We start from the raw sequence: 8,541 nt of genomic DNA, 5'->3' as shown, positions 1-8,541 counted from the left end.
TAATTCCGTACACTTACAAATTTGTATTTTTATGTTTTGAATTTATGCAGTGGCGTATGCTCTTCATCGAAGAACCGAATTTGTGGGTTTTTGATTATTTTAAAAACTGATTATCCAAAATATAGTTTTTCACCATTTGATATCAAATCAGGGATGTCTAACCTACTGCCCAATAGCCAGTTTTACACGACTCTTGAGACTTAGCGCAGATTTGGTTTAAAAACAGCTATACAAATTCGAACTATCAAAGGTAGGCACTCATATGAAATCGAATGTCCTCAAACTACAAGTCGAACATCAGACAATCTTCTGTTTATTGCGAATTGATGTCGTGTTTGGAATACCCCTTTTTAAAATTAATAATATATGTATTTTTATATCGAAATTTAAGATTAGTAATTGATTTTGTTCCTATTTTTCTGCATTGTTTTACCAGTTAGTTTTTTTTTTTTTCGTCCCCCACCCGCCAATTTTGGATAGGATGGCATGGCCCCGATCAATATGCGTTTAAAATCTGGTATCAGTCGACCACTGGACTTGAGAAAATTAAGACTTAGTCTAAGTTCAACCCTCCGGAAAGTGTTCGTTTTGCAAGGTGTCCATCGGCATTTTTTTCCCGTCGACTACTTAAGTCATCTTTAGGATAACTGATTGCTTGATGGAAATGTTGCAACTCTGGCTTGCCAAACTACATACTTTCGAGAACAGCATTTCTCTACAGGTGTTAAGTTTTAGTATCCACCCGAGTGTCACGTGTTTCGCTTCGCAACTCTTTATTAGCGTGTCAAAAAGGAAATAATAGCTAATTCCGTAGCATATTTTGCCGCCAAACTGAGCCAGGTGTACATGTTAAGAGAACTGTTTCGGTTGATAGTTAAGTATTATTTACATCTTGAATAGCGACACCTGGCAAAAATCAGCAACCGTATCGTATATACGCACTTCGGGGAGGGGAAAGTTGAGCCTCATTCTCTTTACCAATAGTAACAGCTCCTGTTTTGGATAGTACATGAATTAAAAAAAAATAAATAAATAAAATCAGTTTATCTTATTAGGTATTTTAGCATATCCTGATACAAATCTGAAATTACAAAGCTAACTAAAAAAAGATCAAAATCTTTATACGTATAGATAGATGTAAATAGTTTAAATTAAACATATTTGGTCGTTTGATAATTAAACATACAAACTATTGTTTTAATACTGACCATTTACAACCATCTTACATTATAGCCTACCAGTTTCGCTAGCAAAGTGCCTAGTTTTTTCAAGGCGTTTACGGAGACATGAAAACTAGTAAATGCAAATTGAAAGGAACATAAAAAACGTTGTAAACAAACTAGTACTAAGGTTACACGTTCGCGTGACAGAGACATGAAAGGACTTATTGTTCTTATTCATTATCACGCATGCGTGTTTGTTGTTAACGTGTAATGTGATTACTGGCTAGCTTGTAGTTCAGGATTTAGAATATTTTTTGTTTTTCCGTAAACGCTTTGAAAAAGTTAGACAGTTTGCTAGCGAAACTCGTAGGCTATAATGCAACATGTTTGTAAATGGTTAGTATTAAAACAATAGTTTGTATGTTTAGACGTAAATAGTGTTTTTTTTTTTTTTCAGAATCTCAATCCGTCTTCGAAAATAGGTTAGGAGGTAAAACACACAAATTTATTGGAGGCCTGAAGTTGCTTGAAAAAGTTCTGTTTAGTCTCTAAGAGCAGGATTTGCAGACTTGGTAAAAATGAATAAAACACACACAAAAAAAAAATGAATACATAAAATAAAATAAAAATTGTAAAAAAAATCTTTACTTCACCCACGGTACTATTTGCATTTCGTGGATGGTGGTCACATAAAATAATTTAAAAAATATTAAGCCAACTGACAAAATACAGTGGTTTGTGCACGAAATGGATTACATGACGTCATATATATCATGAATTTTTGACCTTCTGACATACAGAACTTTTTATTAAAATAATAATTATAACCATATATTAAGCTGAAAAATATGCACGAATATTAATAATATACTAATAATGGTGGTAAACACGATTTTTTTTTTCTTGTGTAAATAAACATTCGCGTCGTTCTTGGATGCTTGCTAAATTTTTTTTAAGTCCGCACAGACATCAAAAAGCTAATGTTATCACTAATATTTCTATATTACTATTTGCTTTGTGCTAACATGATATGGGAATGTTGTTCGTAATAAACTTTAATTTATTAAGAGTTAACATAATAAAATCATGTTAATTAAATAGTTATATTATGATTCATTTTAAATATATAAATCCACAAAATCTACAATGCAATTTCTCCCCCCTCACACACACAACATATTAGACTATTGTATTATACGGCGCTAGTTGGAATCAAAAGAGTTTTTTCGCGCCAGCTGAATTACGCTTCCAATTGGCAGCTGCCAGGAAACAACACATTGCTCGGCATATTGCAGATTGTTCTGTTAATGTTGTCAGTCGAAGCAAAGTGAAATGGCCTCCGGTGTACCTAATGCAACTGTTTTTGTGGGCAGGTTGAATTAACTTAAGCAGGTTGGCCTGCTTTACGATGCACTTAATTGGGGGAGGGGGAAAAAATCGTTGGTCGAACAGTAGTAGCAGTTTTCCGTGCCTGCACAAGAGCGCGCGTGGATCCACTGATGAAATGTCGCGTGCGGCTTGTAGTCAATCATATGCCAGCACCTGCTGTGTAGAACAGTCAAAAGAGCCTCACAATTTTTAATGCCACCTTATAATACACACACATTCACATTTGATTGACTGCAGACCGTTAGAATTTATTATAAGAAATAATGAGCAGATGTGGACTAATTTTGAAGAGACTACAGGTTGAATGTAAGAAGAAATATGTTTTAAAAAAACTTAATTTTCATGTAACGAAAACAATCCTTTATTTATTTTCATATAAAAACTCGATACGAGTACCTGGTATTATTTTAAATCCAAAGAGAAGTGAAATCCTGTCATGTACATTTCGGAGTTTTAACGGATAATAAGAATTATTTACTTGGCTAACATGAATTTAATTTTAAATCTTATCACTAAAGTTATTTTAATTAATAAACTGATTTCATGAATTAATTTCAGATTTTAATGAAAATCTGCATTTTAATAACTTATTCATCAAAATAAAATAAATTCTGCATTTGACATTCGTGTTTCTTTGCACCTTCCACCCACGAAAAGTTGGTTTGTAAATTTATAGTACATTTGTGCCGTAGGTGGCTAAGGACTTCCCCCTCCCCATTAATTTTGTATATTTAAAAATTTTTTTTTCTTCCCAAGAGCGGAATAAAATAAGAAAAATGTTCTTATTGTAATGTAACTACGAAACAAAAGTTTCAATTCACAATTAGTTTTTATATTACAACTTTGCCTCTTAAAATTCCCAAATATTTATATTCGATAATTACAGATAATACCCACACTGCTGTATTTCGAAAACAGTTTTCTTTACTTTTTAATAAATTTAACAAAGTTTGCGCCTGAAAGTATTTCAGGACTGGGGTAAGGTGGTACAACACCAGGACACTCCTTGTTAGCTTGCTCCACCTTTGCAATGAGTTGCCCTGGTGTTGTACCACTTTACCCCAGTCCTGAAGATACTTTCAGGCGCAAACTTTGTTTGCTCACACTTGGATAAAGGATTAAACTAAATTTATTATACTCTAACCAAGTGAAAAATAAACTTTCAAAAAAAAAGTTTTCTTTACTCTTACATATATTGACAAATCACGTGGCACGAATGCATCAAATAACTGGACGGGATTGAGATCGGAAAAGGGAGAGGGGACACCCGTTAGGTAAAGTCACCATAATGTTCCTTTAACCATTCTTGGAAGATAAGTGTCCTGCAAAATGGTACGTTAATGTTGGAATAATTGCTGCCTGTTACATTGTTCTTTGACTGTTATGAGAAACCAGGATTCCTCATGACAGGCACCCTTTCTCCAGTTTTCTGTGTCTAATGCTAAATGTTTCTTCACGTATGTTACCTAGTTGTGTTGGTTTGTAGGACATGATGGCCCAGTTAGTTATGATTCACATTCGGGGGAGTGTCTGACTGACCGATAGGCCCAGCAAATCGGCAGTGGATTTATTTATAGCTTAAAAAAAAAAAAAAAAGAACCAAAGGAATTGTGTGAAATTTTGGCATGTTTAGTGATCTGCAACAAAAAGACAAACGAAAACACATGGCTGCTTAAGCGCCCGAGTGTCCTATCTGACATGGAACTCTGGATTTCACCGATACGTACATGTGCTGGCTCAAGGTCCACACGTCACTGTACACCGATCAACAGGTGATAGTTCATATTTAATGCAGGCCCCTATCATAACAGCAGGTGAGATACAACCTTGAAACTCTTGTCGAAAGATCCAAAGATGTATTAATTGACAAATAAATGAAGGAAAAGATTTCCTAATGTTTTCCTTCCTTCCTGTCTCAGACGCAATAAACTGTTATAATACAACTACAATAAAATATTTTACTGTTGTTTTATTTTACATGATCTGTTTATACCGTAATTTAGATAGTGAGGGCAACCAAAATTTAAAATACTTTTACATAAACTTCCTTAATTACTTTGAAGCCAGTTTGCTTCAAGCAACAAAATACGAGTAGCGTCAGGAAGCATTCATCCCTCGACTCATTAAAATTCATGTTTTTCTAGGTCAAAAATACGCAACACTCGGTCCTCCACGTTTGCGAAGTAATTTCACGAACAAGTTAAAAATCATAGTAAATACCGCTCAAACTTTTATTGGAAAAACTTATTTCTAAGTCTAACATGATTAACATTGGGTTCTATTTCACTTATTAGTTGAGAAAATTGATTAAGACAGATATTTTGACCTATTTTCAAGTTCCTATTCCTACTGTAAATATAATTACTGTTGCCTTTTGATACGATTATATACGCCCCAGTACTATCGGGAGCTTTCTGCATAACTGTTAACTGTGTCATCCCCCCCCGCAACGATAAAGTTGAATGTAATTATACTTAATAACTGTTTGCGTTCTCCCAATGAAAATAAAAAGTTTCAAGAGGGAAGGCTCTACTCTAGATGGGTTCCAAACTCATAACCAAAAGACACATGTTCTCATTGTGTGCCTAACAACATGGCAAGTGCTAGTTATAAATAGGCAGTAGTTTGAATAGAAGTGAACCATTAAATTCATATATCTCAAACTGAACGGCAAATGTCACAATATCTTCACGATTGCATACCGTAGCCCTAATGTATTTGAAAACTCCTCCAAATGCAATATAACAGGAGACAACTTTCTTTTACTACGTGTTATTCCCGCTTCCTATGTAGAGTCCGCGTGTTACTTAGAGGCGACTATTTGTTAGTACCACTCCCAACCGACCTGTCGCTGGGGGGGGGGCTATACTTTTGGCTGTAGAAGCGTATGTTCACGGGGCCGGTTTGCCTGCTTGCGGGATGAAAAACGTAGTTAAACTCGTGGAAAAAACCCTACTGCCCGCGCCCAAGCTAACTTGGCTATGCCTGGGGAAGATCCTCAAGTTCCTCACGTTTTCAACGGGAATCGAACCCGGGACACTCCTTCCCCAGGCATATGGCTGCGCAAAGTCACTAGGCTAACCGCGCGGACAATATAACAGGAGACAACTAACGAGGGTGATATATGTTCAACAAGCAATTTGAATGGTTAGCGCGCCCACTCACCAATCAACAGGCTTGAATCCTGTTGTGGGTATGGATATGTGATTGCCTTTAGGTGGGAGATGAATTTCAACAATGTGAGGCCACCACCCTACTTATTAGAGGCCTGAAGTGGCTTGAAACAGTTCCATGTTTGGTCTCCAGAGCAGGGTTTCTTTGTGTGTGTGTGTGTGTGTCTGTATATATGTGTGTCAAAGATACCAAGCTATTTTATATAGGTATATATAAACTTGGTTTTAATCCTATTTCCCCTGCTTACTTGGGAAATAGGATTAAAACCAAGTTTTTATATATACCTATATATAAAATAGCTTGGTATCTTTAACGTATATAATACCCAAGGTAAACAAAAACTTTCTGCATATATAAACTGTATATATATTACAAATGTGCTATATGTTTACTGATAACCTCTTGTGGGGGGAACTACAGTTAACCAAAAAATAAATAAAAGCGAGTACTAAGAAGCAACAGCATTGAACCAGAGGAGCTGGGAATATATCTAGACGAACACTAGCATTATTATTTAAATCTCAGGTGCAAACGTTGACCAATCCAAAAAAAAAAATGCTGTGCAGCCTATGTTCATATTCTGAACCTAAACAGAAATGATTCTTGAATGCTTTCTCAATTTTGGGAGGTTATCCTGCTCAATAATTCTCATAACTGTTAAATATCATCTTCCTTTTTACCCTCTTTTACCTTGTGGTGTCGAGGGTTTGTTCATCATCGGACCTTAAATCTTTAACAGGATAAGGTTGTCTACCTTATGTCCTGTGTGTTGAGTTCTCAAGGCTGCTTTGCGGGATGAAAAACCCTGCTGTCCACGCCCATGACTGGCTAACTTGGCTATGGCTGAGGAAGAACCTTCAGCTCCTCACGTCACCTACGGGAATCGAACCTGGGACACTCCTTCCCCAGGCATATGGTTGCAAAGCACACAGCCACTAGGGATTTATAATATTTGTTCCTTTCTGATGACCAGTATAGTTCAGTTACAACTTTACAGTGCTCTAAAAATATAACTGCCTCAGATCCAACAGATTTCGCTTATACTTTGTATACATTTATGGCTAACTATTTTATTATACAACAATATATTCAACTCAACGGTATCATTTCTGTTGGAAGATTAAAATATTTGGACAAAAAAAAATAAATAACTTATTGCAAAGAAACACTACTTGATAATAAATTTCAAGTAGTATTAGCATTCCCAATTTAACACAATAATAAATTTTGAAGACAATACATTACAGTTCACAATGCTTGTTAATGATCGTATTGGGTAAACTAGAGGACTGGAGTAATAACACCAACTTCACTATCAGATACTGGATCACTTGTATGTCTTCTGCTACCAGTAAAAGACATAGCTCGAATGATTTTTGGATTGTAAAGTTTTGGATCTGACACCATCCGCACAAAGAAGCTGCGTTTATATTTGAGACTATAATTCCTTTTGCGTTCCAGGAGGAATACCTCATCCATTTCTTCAACATTCTCTTTATCCTCTTCTTCTTCCTTGGTGCTGTCCATCTTGATAATATCTATGAGATCCGTTGTGAACTGTGAAATCACTTCCCATGCATGTGTAATATTATCATCTATTGCATGCTGTGCACAAACACAAAATCTGATAACATATCTGTCATTAAGAGAAGCTGGTACCATGTGAAGTTTTCCCGAAGCATTGATAAGAGATAGTAGCCTTTGATTAAGACTGTTTGTACCTTTCAGACGAAAACATACTAATACTAAGTGAACTTGATTCATCACCTCGAAACGATCATCTTTACAGACAAGATTCTCAAATTTCTTGGCCAAATGAACATGCTCACGTACGTATATACCTCTGAAGTCCTTCTATACCATAGTTCCGAATTACAAACCACAGTTTAAGAGAACGAAACCGTTTGCTAAGTGGTATACCCCAGTGCCTGTAATCGATAGATTTATCTGAAAAGCTGTGGTGTAAATACAAAGGATCTACTACAAGAGCCCGAGTAAATTTGAAACGATCTTTCACCCACATAGTAGAGCAGTCAAAATTCACTAACATCCACTTGTTTGGGTTCATATTGAAAGAAGATGCATACTCAATACCTCTCATAAGAGCCTGAAATTCTGGAGAAATGAATGAACTTCCTGCATATGCAGCATCCACATGAAGCCATACTCCTTCTTTTTGACATACAGGACCAATCTCATATAGTGGATCGAATGAACAACAAGATGTTGTTCCAAGGGTTGCTACCACAAAGAAAGGGGTTAGGCCCATTGATCTGTCTTCCTCCATGGCTTTAGCTAATGTAGTACCTCTTAGTTGAAATCTGTCATCAGTATCCAGAATCCTTAGCTTCACAAAGCCAATCATAGCAGCCTTCTCAACACAAGAATGAGCCTCTTTTGAACAATAGACCATAAGCTTAGAAAGCAGAATACCTTCTACAAAAGGATGCTGCTGCTTTAACATTTTGATAGTAGTATGACGAGCAGCCAAAAGACTTACAAGAACGCATTCACTTGCTGAACCCTGAATAACACCTCTACTTTTATCAGAAAGACACAAAAAATCTTCTGGAAGTCCAATCATTTTACCTAGCCAATCCAAAACTATTGTTTCTAATTCTGTACATGCTGGACCTGCAGCCCAAGAGAATCCAACACAGCCTATTGCATCAGACAACATATTAGCTAGAATTGAAGGATAAGAATTACCTGCAGGAAAATAAGCATGAAAACGTGGATGTTGCCAATGAGTAACCCCTGGCATAATATACCGTTCCACATCTTTCATGATCGTTTCCCAGGCTTCTCCCTTCAT

At 36.1% G+C, this 8,541-nt stretch overlaps 1 pseudogene; it reads right to left on the bottom strand.

Annotated features, from left to right (window-relative positions):
* Positions 1-7,007: 7,007 nt before the first annotated feature.
* On the bottom strand, positions 7,008-8,541 carry LOC150103138 (tyrosine decarboxylase pseudogene; annotated as a pseudogene).

This window comes from Typopeltis vanoorti, chromosome 9, assembly GCF_054136105.1.
Source record: "Typopeltis vanoorti isolate ZY-2024b chromosome 9, IOZ_Tvanoo_1.0, whole genome shotgun sequence".
NCBI classification, from domain to species: Eukaryota; Metazoa; Arthropoda; class Arachnida; order Uropygi; family Thelyphonidae; genus Typopeltis; species Typopeltis vanoorti.
The sequence above is the reverse complement of the archived record's forward strand: the minus strand, read 5'-3'. Positions and strand labels throughout refer to the sequence as shown.